Source organism: Giraffa tippelskirchi, chromosome 1, assembly GCF_054371585.1.
Source record: "Giraffa tippelskirchi isolate mGirTip1 chromosome 1, T2T-mGirTip1v1.2.pri, whole genome shotgun sequence".
Classification (NCBI taxonomy): domain Eukaryota; kingdom Metazoa; phylum Chordata; class Mammalia; order Artiodactyla; family Giraffidae; genus Giraffa; species Giraffa tippelskirchi.
This window is the reverse complement of record NC_137275.1, coordinates 140,414,657-140,431,488: the sequence shown is the minus strand read 5'-3', so window position 1 is coordinate 140,431,488 and position 16,832 is coordinate 140,414,657. Positions and strand designations below refer to the sequence as shown.

At 41.9% G+C, this 16,832-nt stretch overlaps 1 protein-coding gene across 2 annotated transcripts in view; it reads right to left on the bottom strand.

Annotated features, from left to right (window-relative positions):
• Positions 1-16,832, bottom strand: part of ELAVL2 (ELAV like RNA binding protein 2) — a 307,766-nt gene that overhangs the window by 139,962 nt on the left and 150,972 nt on the right. Inside the window, exons 14-17 of one of the 2 annotated variants that reach the window (XR_014056210.1) lie at positions 13,942-14,170; positions 12,893-13,120; positions 12,026-12,127; positions 9,184-9,388 (exon numbers count right to left, since the gene is read on the bottom strand). The exons of the other annotated variant lie outside the window; for it this stretch is intronic. The gene's annotated coding sequence lies outside the window, so the exon portion shown is untranslated. Of the gene's footprint in view, positions 1-9,183; positions 9,389-12,025; positions 12,128-12,892; positions 13,121-13,941; positions 14,171-16,832 lie in introns of those variants that run through there. 2 annotated transcript variants of the gene reach the window in all.

Genomic DNA, 16,832 nt, shown 5'->3' with positions numbered 1-16,832 from the left:
TAGGGCAAGGACCCCTCCCCCTCAAACCAAAGAGCCATTCTGTGCTTCTGTGGTGGCAAATCATGAAGTCAGGCTCAGATTTATAGAAACATACTCTGATGAGGTCAATTTTGAGCCATGCTAGTTTTAGGAAACTGTGTCCCAACCATAAAGGTTCAGTTATTTCCCCCCAAATGAAGAAAACTTCGTATCAGACTCATTCCTGTGAAAGGATATGTACCACACAGGTGCAGTGCCTACCTCCAAGGGACTCAGGAATACTGCCCTTTGTATCTGAAAAGCAGGTGGGGTGGGTTCTGCTCTTGTCTTGACAAGGGGCTCTGCAAGATCCCTGCTGAGGACCTTATATTTGTATAAAACTCGGTCCCAGCAAAAGGGGATTGATAGAATGACCTCCAGTCCTGTATGGAGGCAAAAGCTGGATGCCTAACACACAACTTCATCTCGCAGGGGGCCAACAGCTGAATGAACTGGAAGATAATCTCTGCAGAATTTAAAAATGAAAAGGGATAGGTTTGAGCTACCATCAGGAACCTTTTCTCCCTCATATCTGACACCTAGTTCCTCTACCATCAGGGCAGCCAAAGCCTCCGGTTTGTTTTTCCTGGAACCCTGACCAGCCAGTCTCTTCCAGGAGAGGCAGCTGTGCTTATGATCCTTGGTCACCACCTCTATAATCTCTTCAATTTCAGAAGCTGCCTTAATTGGCTGCTAGAGTAGGTCAAGGCACTAATGCTGGCAAACAAAGTGCCCCTTCCCTTTAAGGCTGGCTTTCTTCAGTCCAGACAGCAAAGACAGAAAAATTCACACCTCTGACAATGCTCCTGCCAAGAGGTGTCTCAGGGTTAGATCAGATGGATGGATGAATGCTAGCATGTTTTTCCAGAGACCGCTAGCATGGGATCAGCAAATTCGGTAAGAGGCCCGACCATACATAGTTCAGGTTTTGCAAGCCATGGCCTCGGCTGGAGCTACTCAACTCTGCCCTTCTAGGGCAAAGGCATCTACAGACAGTAAGCAAATGTTCCCGTAAGACTATTTGAGGGCACTGAAATTTGAATTTCATGTAATTTTTAACAGGTCACAAAATACACGCCTATATGGGGATTTCTGACGACACAGAGGGTCAGCACTCTTCACCTCTGCTTTGTTCAAGGGTCAACTGTATTCTTTGATCTTTTTTTCAACCATATAAAAATGTAAAGGACATTGTTTACTTGCAGGCCATACAAAACGGCTTCGGCTGTAGTTTGCTGAAACCTGAGAATCAGACAACTGTTACGTTCAGCATCCTACCTTGCAGAATGCAAAGCCCAGAGCCTTGCTCTAGAGGCTTAGTCACACCTGACTGACCCTTTCCTTCCCCAAACTCAACCCTTCCAAATACTCCTCCCCTGAGTCCACGTGTCTCCACCTCTCATCATCCCGCTTCATACCTTCAAAGCCACTTCCACCCAAACTTGAAACGTGTGTGATGGGCTTGGAAAGGAGACTGCATATATTACATACATTCCCTGTGTAACAGGCACCTTCAACAGCTCCCCCACAGTACTTTCAGAATAGACCCTGCATGAGCCCATGCCTTTCTCTCCCCCAAACTTACGTGTCCTTCTCTCCTAGTCTATGACCCAGTATGACGTTCAAGTTTTATGTGTCAACTTGACTGGGCCACAGGGTACCCTACCCGGACAACTGGTCAAATAACATCCTGGCTATGTCAGTGAGGGTTTTGGGAATGAGATTAACATTCAAATCACCAGACTGAGGAGAGCAGAGTGCCCTCTGTGAGGCAGGGGTCTCCAGAGAAAACAGAACCTACATTGGCTGGCAGGATTATGAAGGTTGGGGGATTCGAAGATCTAAAGTCCAGTCCAAGGGCAGGACAAGAATCATGTCCCAGGCTCATACCCTTTCCTTTTCTCCCCTGCCAATCTGATCAGGAGAAGCCACCAAGAGAATAAGGAAATCAAGCAGATAAGTTGATTCATTCAGCGAATCTCTTACATACTTGCCAGGTGCTGGAAACAAGAAACAAGGTACCCAGACCTTCAACAGTGCACACAGCCCAGGAGGAGAGAGTCTCCGCCTTGAAAAGGAGAATCTGAGCACCCACTGGCTTTACATCATCCTCTACTAGCAAAAATCATTTCACCCTGTGACTTACAGCTACTTTTGGCAGGTTTCACCCAGTCCATCTTGCTTCCTAGTCCTCACCTTGGCCTGTGAGGAGAGCTCAAACTGAAACAGTGAGCAGAAAGAATAGTGAAAACAGGTTGCGTACGTACAGATTTGTTTGTGGTTGGTTAGTGATGAAGCTGACAAGCTTCTAACTGCTGTGGTCCCACCCATTCCCTGAGCCTCCCTCCTGCTTCACAAACTGCAAGAGAAAGAACATCTTTAATTTAAGTAGAACAATCTGATCTCAGGGCATGCTACAACTTAATTGAAGATAAAATAACCTGTCAGCCCTAGTTATGTGAGTTTGTCTCCCTCCACCCATGAGTTCCCCCAATAAGGCCAGACACAGTTATCTGAAACCTGCCAGCAACTCAGGGATCCCGGTCCTGGGAAATCTTCTTTTGCTAGAGCTGCTTCTATCGAGGGAAATTCAGACCCTAAAAGATCTTCAGGCCTGTGTGCCTGGGATAGAATCCTGCTCACCTCTTTCTTTAATGGAGAACATGGATGGGATCGGACTGTGAAATGTGTCCATTTCCTGTACAACAATATTCCTTCCAAGTAGGAAGATCCCTCTACCTGCTCTACAGGAAGAGGCTTAATCCTTTCACTTTTCCAGTATGAATTTCATGCTGCAAAGAGTCTAAGTTTGGGAAAAACCAGGCATTTATTTTTATACTTGCCCAACTTTCTACTCACATAGGCAAACGGGAGTATTATTGGCAATGCTTCCCTGAGATCTCTTGAAAAAGATCCTGGATCTAATGGTTAACTTAGGCCTGGGCACTTTCCCTTTGACTTTTCTTCACAAAGCAGCACCTTCAGGTGCAAACTTCAAAACAGCAACCAGGCCAAAATTGCAAGCATTATTTTCCTAGCTCCAGACATTGTCATGCAGGCTGTTTATTTTTCAGCTCTCTGATATAATGTTGGGGTGCTATGTCTGTCATATGACAGTAGGAAAACCAATTATATGGGTCACACTCTAAAGTGATTAAGGGCTGGCCAGTGAAAGCTGGAGCTGCTTTTGATTCAACAGAATGACATTTTCCAGCCCTGCATTTTTACAAGGCAATATGGTTCAGTTTGTATTGAAGTTCTTTTTATACAATACTTCTTTGACTCAAAGTATGTATTTGTGAGCTATTGCTGAAAGTCACAAAGAGAGGGAGGGCATTAATCGATCATACCTCTCCTAAAGCTTTATTTCCACAATACACGGGTAAGAGCTAGAAATGAAGGAATGTCTCCATTTGCCTGAAAACCTCCAACATGGCTTTCTAATAAGTACGGCTACAGGGTAAAAGCATTCCTCGGCATTCGACTCAGGAAGTCTCCCACAGCTGCTAAGATTAGCTTTCTCGAAGGACTTGTCCCTCTCTCCTCCATTGCATGAGGGAGAAATACAACGGTCTCACAGGGTGATTCCAACTATACTTTATTCCCTGAACTTACACTGGTTTTCTTTAGGATAGAGATGTTTCAGGTCAACTGCAGCAGTAAAAGTAAAAATAATAATAATAATGGAAATGTCATGAATATTCTTTTTGGTCATAAATATTCTTATTGAAAAATTACTGTACTTGGCATCAACTCCCGAACTCACTACTAGTCTGTCAAAGAACGCAGGGTCACAAAAGCCAGTTCATGTGACAAAAATGTCTATCTATCCTGACAATCAGAACAGGCTGGCATTTTCAAAAGTATTATTTATTAAGTGGGGCATAACAAGTTTCCTCTGAGCAAATAAGGACAAGAATAAGTACAAGATGTTCAGAGTGAAACAGAAGTTAACTAGGATGCTCCTCTGCAGAATTTCCCAGAGTCTTTAATATTTAGATGGGTGTTCTAAATCTTTAATGTTTTACCACTGAATCTTCTTCATACAGCGTCATGTTCTATAGGGCTAGCGTTCCATGGCACAAACTTTTGCAATTTCTGAAACTGGTCACTTAGAAGTGTCAGGAATATTCTATCTTTTCTATCACACATATACACTCTTCACTATTTCCCATTTTCTAGGAGGATATTTTGCACAAACAATCTAAAACATAGTGTCACAATACAGAAAAGTACAGGATGATGAAAGTGCTTCAAAATGCTCCCCGGCATTATTACTCGTATTTCCCACTTGGCTGAGATTTGGGGCAATGCTGGTACAGGTCCCTTCTCCAAAACACACGATGGTTTGAAGAAAGTATGAATGAACAAAACGAGGGGCTGCACGGTGTGACTGCCACATCTGTTCACAGTGCATTTGGTACGCGTTCTCCTGTCACTATATATATTCAGAAATAATGACAACGAAATGTACTTTCTCCAGGCAAACGAAACGGAGGTGCAAATTAGAATCACACCTCCAGTCTCATTTTGGTATCACTTCTTGTCTGTATAAACAACACGTACTCTCACTTCCCTACTCATGGCAAGTAGCCACTGTTAACACTTGCATTAGGGATCAGTCACAACAAATTACAGTTAAGTTTCACACTGCCCTGCAGGAGGTAGCCTGGACCCTGGGGGAGCACCCAGTTAAGCTAGGCCCGTTATCAATTTTGAGGCTGAAAAGGCCCTGGTGCCTCAGCCACATGAAGTGGTTAAAATTCTAGTACTCTTAAGTGGTATCTTAATATTTCTGTGTAGTAGTTTATTATTCTCTGTGGAGAGCAGCCGTGGGTAGCTGCTTGCAAAAAGGGTGATTTTAATCACCAACCGTTTTCAACAACACAAGAGATCAGTAGTACTCAACTGTGAAAGCTGTATTATAATGGGAAACTGCCTAGATGGATGAAAAACACAAACAGATTTCACTTCAAGATAATTATGTTGGAAACCAAACTTTCAGGATATGGAGAGTATCTACAGACAGTGAGCCAAACAGAAAAGTCCATGGGGAGGATGGGCAAGAGACAGCCCGTAGGAATCTGCCCTGTCTATTGCCTGAACTGAGGAAAACAGGGTTTTGTAACTCAAGAGCCTAAAACAGCCAATTTATTAGTTACTCAAGCACAGCAAAAGAGAATTCATGCAATGAAGAAAACATAAAGTAAAATAAAATCTTAAAAAAAAAAACCTTTAAGAATCGGCATTGCCGCGTATAAATGTGAAAAATAGCTGTTAAACGTTACTTAAATTCAGATGAGCCCTTTCATTATCAGACTGACCAAATTTTTAGGCATATTACTTATCTAGGACACTGCCATAAAGTTCCCTGAGTATTCTTGACATTCCAGATTGGAAGGGAGGCATCAGGCCCTTTGTCATACGGAACCAAATTGATACAATTTAGTAGATTAAAAGGGAGGGGGTCTGGGGGGCCTATTTTGGATATGCTTTAATCCAACATAAAACAGAATGGGTTTATGCAGATTTATTTATGTTGCAGATTTATTTTCCACAAGGCTTCTATTGGTTACATGTCAGGTATCTGCTAGTTCTTCTAAAAGTACAGGAAAATGATCAGAATCCATCATTTGGACATACATACCCTCATTCGTACACCTTGGGACATCCATTAGTACAGGTGTCCTCTTTAAGTTACAAGAAATCATTACGTGCCGTGCCCCCCATAGACCAATATCCACACGGCCATTAGCAGTAGCACTCAATAATGGCAGCTGTCATGTACCAAACATCACACTAAATACAGGATATGTGTGACCTAACTTACCCTTCATAACAAATCTGTTTTACACAGGAAGTTGCTGAGGCTCAAAGGATGAAATAAATTACTCCAGGTAATGGAACCAGTAAGTGCTATAGGACAGATCTGATTCCAGTCTGTTGGACTCTAGTAAGCATGAGTAAATCTTTACTGAGAAAGTACCAGGTACAGAAGAAGGAAAACAGACCTGAGAAAATCAAGACATATGCTGTCAGTGAGGTTAAAGCTTAGCGGAGCCAGAAGTGAGAACCAGTTACGAAGACACTCTACAACAGATTTCAGGCTAAGGGCAGAAGATGTGGGAAGGTGGCTTTTGAAGTGAAGCTTACGAAGAGGAAAAAGTTCTCTTTTCCTACTTTCTTCCAGGCTCATTGGTATTTGATTAACTGGGACAAGGGCATTTAAGGTAAAGGAAAACTATAGGGAGAAAATACAAAAAGTGAAGCTCATATATTCATGAAATTGCAAACTATACAGGTTGGCAAAAGAACATAAGGATAAGAAAGAAGGTGTAAGGTGAGACTGGCAAAGTACTGGGCCATTGTGCAAAGGAGATTTGCTTCAGAGTTGTGTTGAACTCCCCTGTATCATGGCCATGTTCCACCATCCACCCTGGTGCTTTGTTGCAAGCCTTTTCTTCCTTTTCTTTCATTTCCACAGACACTGTCTCTTCCTCTTACCTGGCCTAAAGCAAAGGCCACTTAGTCTCATAGTTCTTTTCCACCTCCCTTGAGTTTTCATTCAATTACAGCTCAAATTCTGTCACCAATCCTCATCTGCAGCCATGAAATTAAAATATGTTTGCTCCTTGGAAGAAAAGCTATGACAAACCTAAACAGCATATTAAAAAGCAGAAACATTATTTTGCAGACAAAGGTATGTCTACTCAAAGCTATAATTTTTCCAGTAGTCACATATGGATGTGAGAGTTGGACCATAAAGAAGTCTGAGTGCTGAAGAATTGATGCTTTTGAACTGTGGTGTTGGAGAAGACTCTTGAGAGTCCCTTGGACTGCAAGGAGATTCAACCAGTCCATCCTAAAGGAGATCAGTCCTGAGTGTTCATTGGAAGGACTGATGCTGAAGCTGAAACTCCAATACTTTGGTCACCTGATGAGAAGAGCCGACTCACTGGAAAAGACCCTGATGCTGGCAAAGATTGAAGGCAGGAGAAGAGGGCAACAGAAGATGAGATGGTTGGATGGCATCACTGACTCCATGGACATGAGTTTGAGCAAACTCCAGGAGACAGTGAGGGACAGACAGGGAAGGCTGGCGTGCTGCAGTCCATGGGGCTGCTAAGAGTTGGACACAACTTAGTTATTTAACAACAACAACAACAAAATTCCTTACCTGCAAATCTGGCTTCACACAGAGGATTCACAGACCACTGCAGCCCCCAACCTGGTCCCAAGCCTCACTTCTTGCTCCATTTCTTGATGCTCTTTTATACCTGTTCAGTTTAGGGCTCTTTCCAAGCAGCTGTTAATGGCTTCGATAGTACATCATTAACTCATCTGCCCCCTTTCCAAACCTGTTTGAATTCCCCTGCTTTCCATCTCAATAAATAAGCAACTGAATATATAGCAAAATTGTTAGCTATCTCACCATCAATCAAAACTCTTACCTTTCCCTTACTCTGATTTTGAGTATTATTTTTCAAAGGATTCTACAGCCACTAATTCCTGGAGATTTCAGAAATGTATACCACCATCTCTCATTTGCTTCATAGCAACGGTTTAATCAGTCACCTTGCTTCCAATCTTATCTTCCTCCCAACGCTTCATCCATATTTTCCATAGTGATCAAATATAACTGAATCACTTCTCTGCCTAAAACTCTTCAAGTTATCCCACTTGCCCTGCAGGAGTTAAAAACAAACAAACAAAAAACCCTCATCTTTTTAACATGGATTATAAAATTTATCAAAGTCTGGCCCCTGGAACTTCCTTGATGGCCCAGTGATTAAGAATCTGCCTTCCAACACAGAGGGTGTGGGTTCAATCCCTGGTCGGGGAATGAAGAGCCCACATGTGGCATTCTGTAACTACTGAGCCTGTCCATGAGAGAGAAACCGGAATGAAACAACAAAGAACCCACGGACCACAACTAAGACCTGATGCAGGCCAAAATAAATAAATACCCGCCCCCCCCAAAACATCGGGCCCCTGTTTTTATCTGTAAGACTTGCCTCTCACCTACTCTCCTCTCCCTTGTCCCTATACTCTAGTTAAAATGAACTACTGCAAAGTCCCTAAACTCACATACATTCTTTCTTACCTTTGAACAGACCAGGCTCTGTACAAGGCAGGCTTCTCCCTGCTTTCTCCTTGCACCCAGCTAACTCCCCTCACCTTTCAGTGGCTCAGCTTGTACAGTACCTCTACCAGGAAGACCGATCTGTCTCTGCAAGCCTCAGCGAGGAGTTTCTCCTCTCCTCTCCAGCACCCTCACATTCTGCCCTGCATGTGTCCTTCTGTCTTTTTCACTCATTATCTTAAGAAGCTGTGGGAGATGTCATTAAATCCCTGCAATCTCATGCATGAAAAAGTGAACCATTTTCTATGAAAAGCTACTACTACTGTTATTTGCTGATATGTGTGTATTATTTACTTCACTCATTTTTCACAACTCTTCCTCCAAGTCTGAGGAAAATACTAAAGGAAAAAAAAAACAACTATATATTCACATGACCCTACTATATAGACTCCATTAATGGTGCCTAGAAGCTTATAGTCCACTGGACTAAGATGGGAGAAAATATACACCAGTCCTCATCCCTCTGTCTTACTACAATTCCTTCTTTTCTTCATTTCTCATTCATTCTTCTCTGTTGTTTTGACAGTGAATTTTCCTTGTAAAAACAAGCTCAGGTACATAAGGTCTACTATGTGCACTTGAGGTTTCCATGTGTTTCCAAGAACGAGATATTTAATTTATGTGAGATATGTCATTACCCAGTTGTTTGACTCACCCAATCAAAGAAAATTAAGTCTTAAAACAAACGCTTAAATACTGCCTTTCAATCTTCTAGTAAAGAGGTTAGTATCTCTCCCTACTACATAATCCTGATCACAAATAAAAAAGCAAACACTGTACATGTCGAACAAGGCTTTATCTCTTTAAATTGGGCAGTAAAAGTAGAACGTTCAGATGGGCACAATTACCATCCCTCCCCTTGGAGAATGAAGAGAAAGGAAATGATACAAAATAATGTGGGAATATTTGACTGGTATTCACATTCTAGCTTGTAAACAATTTCTAATTCACTTGCCTAGATAGTTAACCATCAGTCTGGATGTAAAGAATTTAAGCCCAACCAAGAAACAGGAAGCATCGGCTTTGTCACAGGCGCGTTTATTTTGGTGGCTCACATCTGCAGCTTTCTGTCTTCAATGTATCCTTTCAGAGCCAAAATGAGGAAGGGAACATAGTTACTGGGCCCATATCCATCACCGTAATTGTGATGAGCTGCACACCCACAGCATCTTTAGAAGGAAGTTACAGCTTCGTGATAAAGAACTCCAACCCATATGGAAGCAAAATCTAGAAGGAAAGGAACAGTCTATTCAACATGATTGACTTTATTCAGTATAGCTCACGACATCCAGGACCGAGCTGGTCACACTCAGTTTAGAAGCAGCATGTCTAAGTGGATGTGTTCAGACTGACATTCCAAAGCATCTGGTGTTCTTCTGGGAGTCCAACATCCACACTGAATCTTCCTGGTGTCATCTTGTGCTGATGATGAAATTACTTTCAAATAATCAGAACTGTGACTAAACACTGAACACCACGGAAGTGGAAGGCAAAACTGCCTTAAAAAGACTACAAATCCAGAAGTCTACATTTCTCAACATCATCAGCCTTGACAACTACACTGCATGAATCCAAATCCTTTAACGGGAAAACTTCCCCTTATATACTGAATTCTTGTAGTCTAGAACAGGGTCAACAAACAACAGCCTGCATGCCAAATCTGGCTGGCCGTTTCTTTCTGTAAATAAAGTTTTACTGGGACGCAGCCAGGATTACTCTCTTATGAGTTATCCGTGGCTGCTTTTGCACACTACAAAGGAAAAGTTAAATAGCTGTGACAAGAGATTGCTGTTGTTGTTTAGGTGCTAAGTCATGTCTGACTCTTTGCAACCCCATGGACTGCAGCACGCCAGGCTTCCTTGTCCTTCAGTATCTCCCAGAGTTTGCTCAAACTCATGTCCCTTGAGTTGGTCTGCAAAGCCACATTACCTGGCTCTTTATGGAAAAAATCTGCTCACCCGTAGTCTAGAGTGATGGGTCACCCACCAATCCTTGCTCTACAAAACTAGGTTCTGGATCAAAATTATTTTGTCCTCATTCTATAACTTCTCACTGAAGAACCAGAACTTGAGGCTTTGGGTTGGCCCAAAGACAGCCCAACCCTCCACTTGGAAGCACTATAGGAATAGGTCCAGGTGGCAACCCTGCAGAGCTGAACACATGCCTGTTTTTCTTCTGCCCATGAGACAGATGGTCCTTAGAGAGGGGAGAAGAATTAGTCCATGAGAGAGAATTCTCCATGCAGCACTAATTTTGGAAATGTATCCCTGATCCATCTGGCCAAAGAGGATTCCTCAGGAGTACCTTTGCTATTTGAATCGGTTTAGCATTCAGGAGGGAAACCCTAGGTACCAAGGCTAGAATCTCAGGTATTTGCTCTCTGTCAAAATGTTAGTAATGCATTCCAATGCTGCCCTTGAGACAAGAGATCTCAAAAAATTATAAGGGCAGAAGATGATGATAAGGAGGAAGACAAGAACAGCTAATACTCATTTAGAGGTCCCATTTCAAAGAATTTGTTCACTCTTCTTACAACAGATAATCCCCTGGGGAGGAAAATAATACCCGGATAATTTGTGCCATGTGCAGAAAGCAGGAGCAGCAATATTTACTGTCAGATCTGCTACCAGCTGCTCTCCCCTCGACACAGCAATGCCATTCCTCTCATTCAATGCCCTAGCTCACTTTTGCTATTGACCTTGTTGTTCTAAAGAGTAAACCATACATTTGCTAAGTTAATTATCCCAGGAAAACTGAAGTTTTCCCCCATTTTGTTCCTAATTCTACTCCACATTGTAGTGTGTATGTTGTGTCTGTTTTGTCTCTAAGTGAGGAAGAGATAAAGAGCTGACAAAGAAGAAACAAGAGCATTAAGGACAGCAAGTCAAAATAAATTCCTTCCAGCCAGTCTCAGTTGACAGGCTTTTGAAGTCTGATGGACTTAAGTTCAAGTCCCAACTCTACCATTTACTATTTGAATAATCTTAGGGTCCTCATCTATGAAACAAAATAATAACCAATTTACCTGTGGAGTTATCTCTAGAAGAACTAAATGCATATAAATGCATATAAATAGTTAACAGTGTCTGCTTCATAGTAAGTTCTTCATATGTACTTAAGTCCTTAGTATCTATTTAAGAATCATTACCAAGCAAAGTTCCTGCTAACAGCACAGTGACTGTTACAAACAGAAACACAAGTGGGCTAGGGAAGAAGTCACACGGGGAAGATTTCTTTCTTGACTTTCTTCTAAGCCAAACACTTGGAGACAAAGGCAAATTCTCAGTAGAAAAGATGGTATTCTACTTTCGCTATTCTCATCATGAGCAATACTGAAACACTCCCACCTTTCACGTGCTTTGGTTCAAAAACCCTCTGTGAGGCTACCTGTGAGTCTGACACAGTGCTCCAACATTACCTCACCAGGGTGTGACATCAGGGGGGAAAGAAGATGCCAGTAACTGGTGGCTCCTGCAGATGATGCTATGTCACATACACTCATCAAGAAATAGTTTCCTGCCCAGCATTATCTAGGCAGAGTGGGTTGTGAAATAAAGAGCTCTTTTGACAAAGAGAGTGTAAGTAGCTGTAACATTAGTGAAATACGATCACCCATCCTCATGCAGTAAAGCGTCTAAATTCAGTCTATCATGATTTTCTTAACAACACACTTTTTGTTTACAAAATCTAATTCAGTGTTTTTCTAAAACTGTTAACACCTTCTACATGAGATCTCTAGACACATGGACGAAACACAGGAACAGAGACAAGGAATAAATAATAAACAGAGGAGCAAGGGTCCATTTCAAGAAACCAGGCTGGGGATGAAAATGACAAAGGGCTTCTATACATGAAAATCAATACCTGAATTGTATCTGGAAGGAAGAAGGTAGCCAGGACAGACTCAGCAACTGCAATGACTTCCAGCTGCCGTTAATCTCACAGAGCTCACCTCTGGGCAACTCCCTGAAAGCAAAGGAAGAATCCAGCTCCTCTCACCAAATGCTTCTCTTTCTCCAAGCTGCACGGGTTTGGGTTACATCTGAGCTCACTTTCACCCATGTCGTGAGCTAATTACAAAGAATCCAGAAATGTGGCAATGTACTGGGAATACTGTAGGCTGCTTTAACAAACCTTAGCACCATCTGCTGAAATAGTAAGATGCCTATTTTAAAAGCTGACTGCCAGAGAAGGAGGTCACAGCACTGACAGTGGGGGAGTTCTCTTTAATAATTACTTTTTATTTTTCTTTCCTGTACACAAGCAGAAGGGCACTGAGCCAAAGGTGAACACTTCAGAGATAAAAGACTATCTCTGCTTACCTTCTTCTCCTGGTCCAGCCACCAGCAAATCAGAACCTAGAGAGCCTTGGTCATCGAAGGAGGAGAGACCTAGTCAAAATATTGTGGTATGTTTGTGTATTTCAGTGAACAACAGTTGTGTGGGGACATATATAGGAATGTTATAAAATTCCTTTTTTTTAAATAACTGGTCAGGAGAGACACATTTAAAGTGCATGTATACTTTAGACAGACACCATATGATTTTACCCTGGCATGATAATCCTTCAGTAGCCTGAGACTCATGGCATTTGGGGCCTCCTCTGTATGCCAGATATTTCTCTCTCAAATAGGAACAACAGAAGAAAAACCTCAGGTTTGTGGACAAAGATCAGGCCGACAGAGTTCTAAGGGGCTCAGGGAAAGGAAAGGAAAGTCTTGTATAATTTACCTTCACTGTTGCAAGACCCCAACACCATCAATCACGCCAGTGGTCAGAACTGGACAATGATAACCTTGGGATTTTGTATCCTCTTAGGAAACGGAAGTATGTTCATATGGTCTCCTCTGAGCAATAACAGTGACAACAAACAGCAATAACCGTGATGGCAGAAGCTTACAGGGCACATCTGTTACATATTTATCCTTCCAGTATTCTGAGGCAGGTACTGTTATCTCACTGTACAGGGAAGAAAACCAATGCTTACAGAGGGTAGGCAGCCAAGAAGTCATCAGCTAGGAATGGGCAGAGATGGCACTGAAGCCAAGCTGTGGACAGGCCTCATGCAGAGGCTGGCTTAAAGCAAGAAGTTTCATCATAAGGATATGCTGGTAATGAGGAAGACAGAAATGCTACAAGAGTCCAACGACATGCTTTGTAGCCAAAGAACTAGGCAGCAAAAGCTCAAGAGTCTTCCCTCTTGAGTCCATGATGACTGGGCACTCAAGCCACCCTGCTAGCCTGCTTCTCTGCCTTCAACTAACTCGTGTCCACTCTGTAAGGAAACCCAGGTCACTCACTGGCTAGCGTACAGCCCGTGTCCTTTAGTCACGTGCCAGAGGTCCGATTAGCGGAGGCCAGGTACAGAAGCGGCTACGGAGGGCTACGGCCTCAGCACGAGTTACAGGAGAGGGGCTAACAGCACAGCGAGCCCCATGGCTGCTCCAACAGGATCCTCATTTGGATCCTGCCTCATATTTTTGGCATTGACAGTGATTATCTATATCCAAAAAGGGAACAAAAAGGTAATTCCTCAGTCCCAGTAGTCTATAGTGTACTACTGTACAGATACAGTGTACTATATATGTACTATACAGCGTACACTATATGGTCAGTACAGTGTACTGATTATACAGGTAAAACAATATATAGATGAAAAATTTTCGACCAGTAAGTGCAAGAAGTAACGACAAAGACAGACTGGTAACTTAGGAAAGGTCTTCCTCCCCTCTTCCCTTTGACCAGAATTAAAAGGTGCGTGGGTTCTTATTTCCACTTACCAGAAGGCTGGTCCTTTCTCATCATTACGTAGAGGGGTGGCTCTGAGTTTCCCTCAATCATCTGTCGTCTCGCACAATCTGTCGTCTCGCACAGTAGAAACAGGAGGGTCTACCACCCCTCTCAGGCAGACTCTTGGGGCAGGGTCGACAAGTCACTTCCTAAGCTGGGGCTCACCAGACAGAAAGACCAGACCCCCACACGTGACTAGACAGAGCCAGACACATGGACCTGACAGGTCAGAGCGAAAGGGAAGTCACCCCACAGGAATTAAAACCCACCCCTGCCACATTCCCAACCGAAGTCCCAAATGTTCACATTGGGCACTATCTTCAAACTCCAAATGTCTCCCAAGAAGCAGAGGCTCAAAATGTTCCTACAGTGAGTAAAACTTCCTTTCATTGCAAATAAAAACTCATGATGTGAACAGAAGCCAAAAGATCAACAAACTTTTATGGTATGTGTCATCAATCACTGGATAGACTATTTTTTAGGTCACTGAAAAACTTTTTCCTAAGAAAACTAGGCTCTTACGACATGAGTATTAAATACAGTTAGAACAGATCCCAACTACTAACGCATTTCATTCAGCTGATTCCTGGCAGCACACAGCTTCCTGCTAGAATCAATTTACAAAGGATGCTGGGATGGGGTGGGCATGGAAGGAAAGGGGTGTTTCACTAAGCCTTTTTATGAGATGTTACAATCCTGAGACACTCTGCTTTAACAACTCCTCCAGCCTCTTTGAAATACACTTTTAGCAAACAGGGAGGACAGGCGTGAGAAAGCACATGAGGCGACTCAAGAAAGGTCTTGAGTCAACAGGAGGGTCTGATTAAAGGTTTTGCCATTCACTAGCCTTGCTCAATTCAGCAAGTCCTTCAATCTCTGAGTTGCAGATCCTTATTCATCCATCCCCCCTCCTACCTGTAAATGAGCACATTAGCACCTGCCCTGTCTACCTACAACACGTTGAGGATCAAATTAAAATGCATACTTAAAACTTTGAAATCCTTAGGTTTAGACATTAGATTTGTTTTTTATAATGACTGCATGGAATCAAATCTCTTTTACCCAGCTTTCAATAAGGTAAGGCACATGTTGAGAATGGGCTCCACAGTTCACATTCAAAATCAAATGTAAATCTCAGCTCTGCAAATAAGTCTGGTAACTGATTTAAGCCTCTGGTTCCTCAGCTGTAAGAACACACAACTCACTTGGCAAAATTGTGAGATGCATCACACAGTGCTAGTTTAGTGGCTACTCCACTAAACACTGGTTTTCTCCTTCTAATCCTGAGGTCTCAAATAAAACTTTTATGCTTATTTATCAGCTTTGTGTAACATAATAGTATATATGAGATATATCTCATATATATAGTATATATATTATATATATCCCCCAGAGAAGGAAATGGCAACCCACTCCAGTACTGTTGCTTGGAGAATCCCACAGACAGAGGAGCCTGGTGGGCTACAGTACATAGGGTCGCAAAGAGTTGGACATGACTGAAGTGACTTAGCACACTTCATATATATATATGTATATGAGAAATATATCATATATATGAGATATCTCATATATAAGTAAATATACATGCCATGTCCATAATGAATGCTAAACTCATTTTTTCCTAGTATGTATTTTCTAGAAAATATCCATCCAATGTTCTCAACTCTTACTGTTTCAAAAGCAAAGAAAGTTGAACCAAAAGAAACTTACAGGGTTTTAAAATCCTGACATCTGTCATATAGGAATTTCCCCCTTTAATAGTTTCTTTATATATCTATGAATAACTAACTTAATATAATTAAAGGAAATCAGTTAAAAACTAAGGGCAAATGAGTAAAACCTCACATACCCAAAGCTTTACTTTCAAACTTAAGGACTTTGCTGAATATCACACCCGCCACAAGCAGTGAAGCAACTTTTTTTTCTTGAAGGCACATCAAATACTTAATGTCAACTACAGAAGATAAACAATAGTTTAAATGCTGCAGAGAAAAAAGTTCTCAAGAAAAATATACTTTTGGGATGTGTGTGAATTTTCCAGTGCATCTTCTGTTTTAAAACTTCATGACACAAAGAAGGGTACACTAAAGCTCTAAGAATACCTCAATATCTTGCAACAAAAATACTGGAAAAGAATCTGAAAAAATATCTAAATACATCTGTGTAACTGAATCATCTTGCTGTACAACCAGAAACACAACACTGTAAATCAATCATACTTCAGTAAAAAAGAGAAAAATGGATCCAGTATCTGCTTCCCTGCAGACTTAGGCAACACACAAGGGTGGGTAGGGTTTAGTACCTTCTGACTCCTTGGATCAAGAATTGTTTAGTCCTCAAAGGTACCTTCCTCTCAACAGAAAAACACATAAAAAATGCCTTAAAGCAAAGTAGTAGGAGGCCAACCCTTAGCTTCACAAGAACTTTCCTAGGTCAATATAAAAGGGGAGGTAGGATGGCCATGTCAGCTACTCCCATCTGATCAGTGTTTGCTATACTTGGCAAGGGAAGCTATCAGAATTCTTAGAAAGACGTGGTCTCTTAGAAAAGCTGAGAAGTGCAAGATTTCCTCTTTGATGGACAAAGAGGGCAGTGCTTCTGGTCAACCCAATAAATGGTTTACTGGAAATTGGACGTTATTCTCTTGTTCTATTTATCTTTATATAGAGAAATAGATTTTCCCTTCTCCTAGTGGCCACAGAACAGTTTTCCATCAACCTTAGTCCTCTGCAGGGTAACTTTTCAATAAATAAATGTGGCACTGGTGTGGGCTCCATCTTCAGTCCTTGGTAAAAGTTCCCCAATTGGTTGTGCAGTATCTTACAGTCATTGAGTTCAACCACCCAAATGATAACACCTGGAACATGCTAGCACCAGGAAC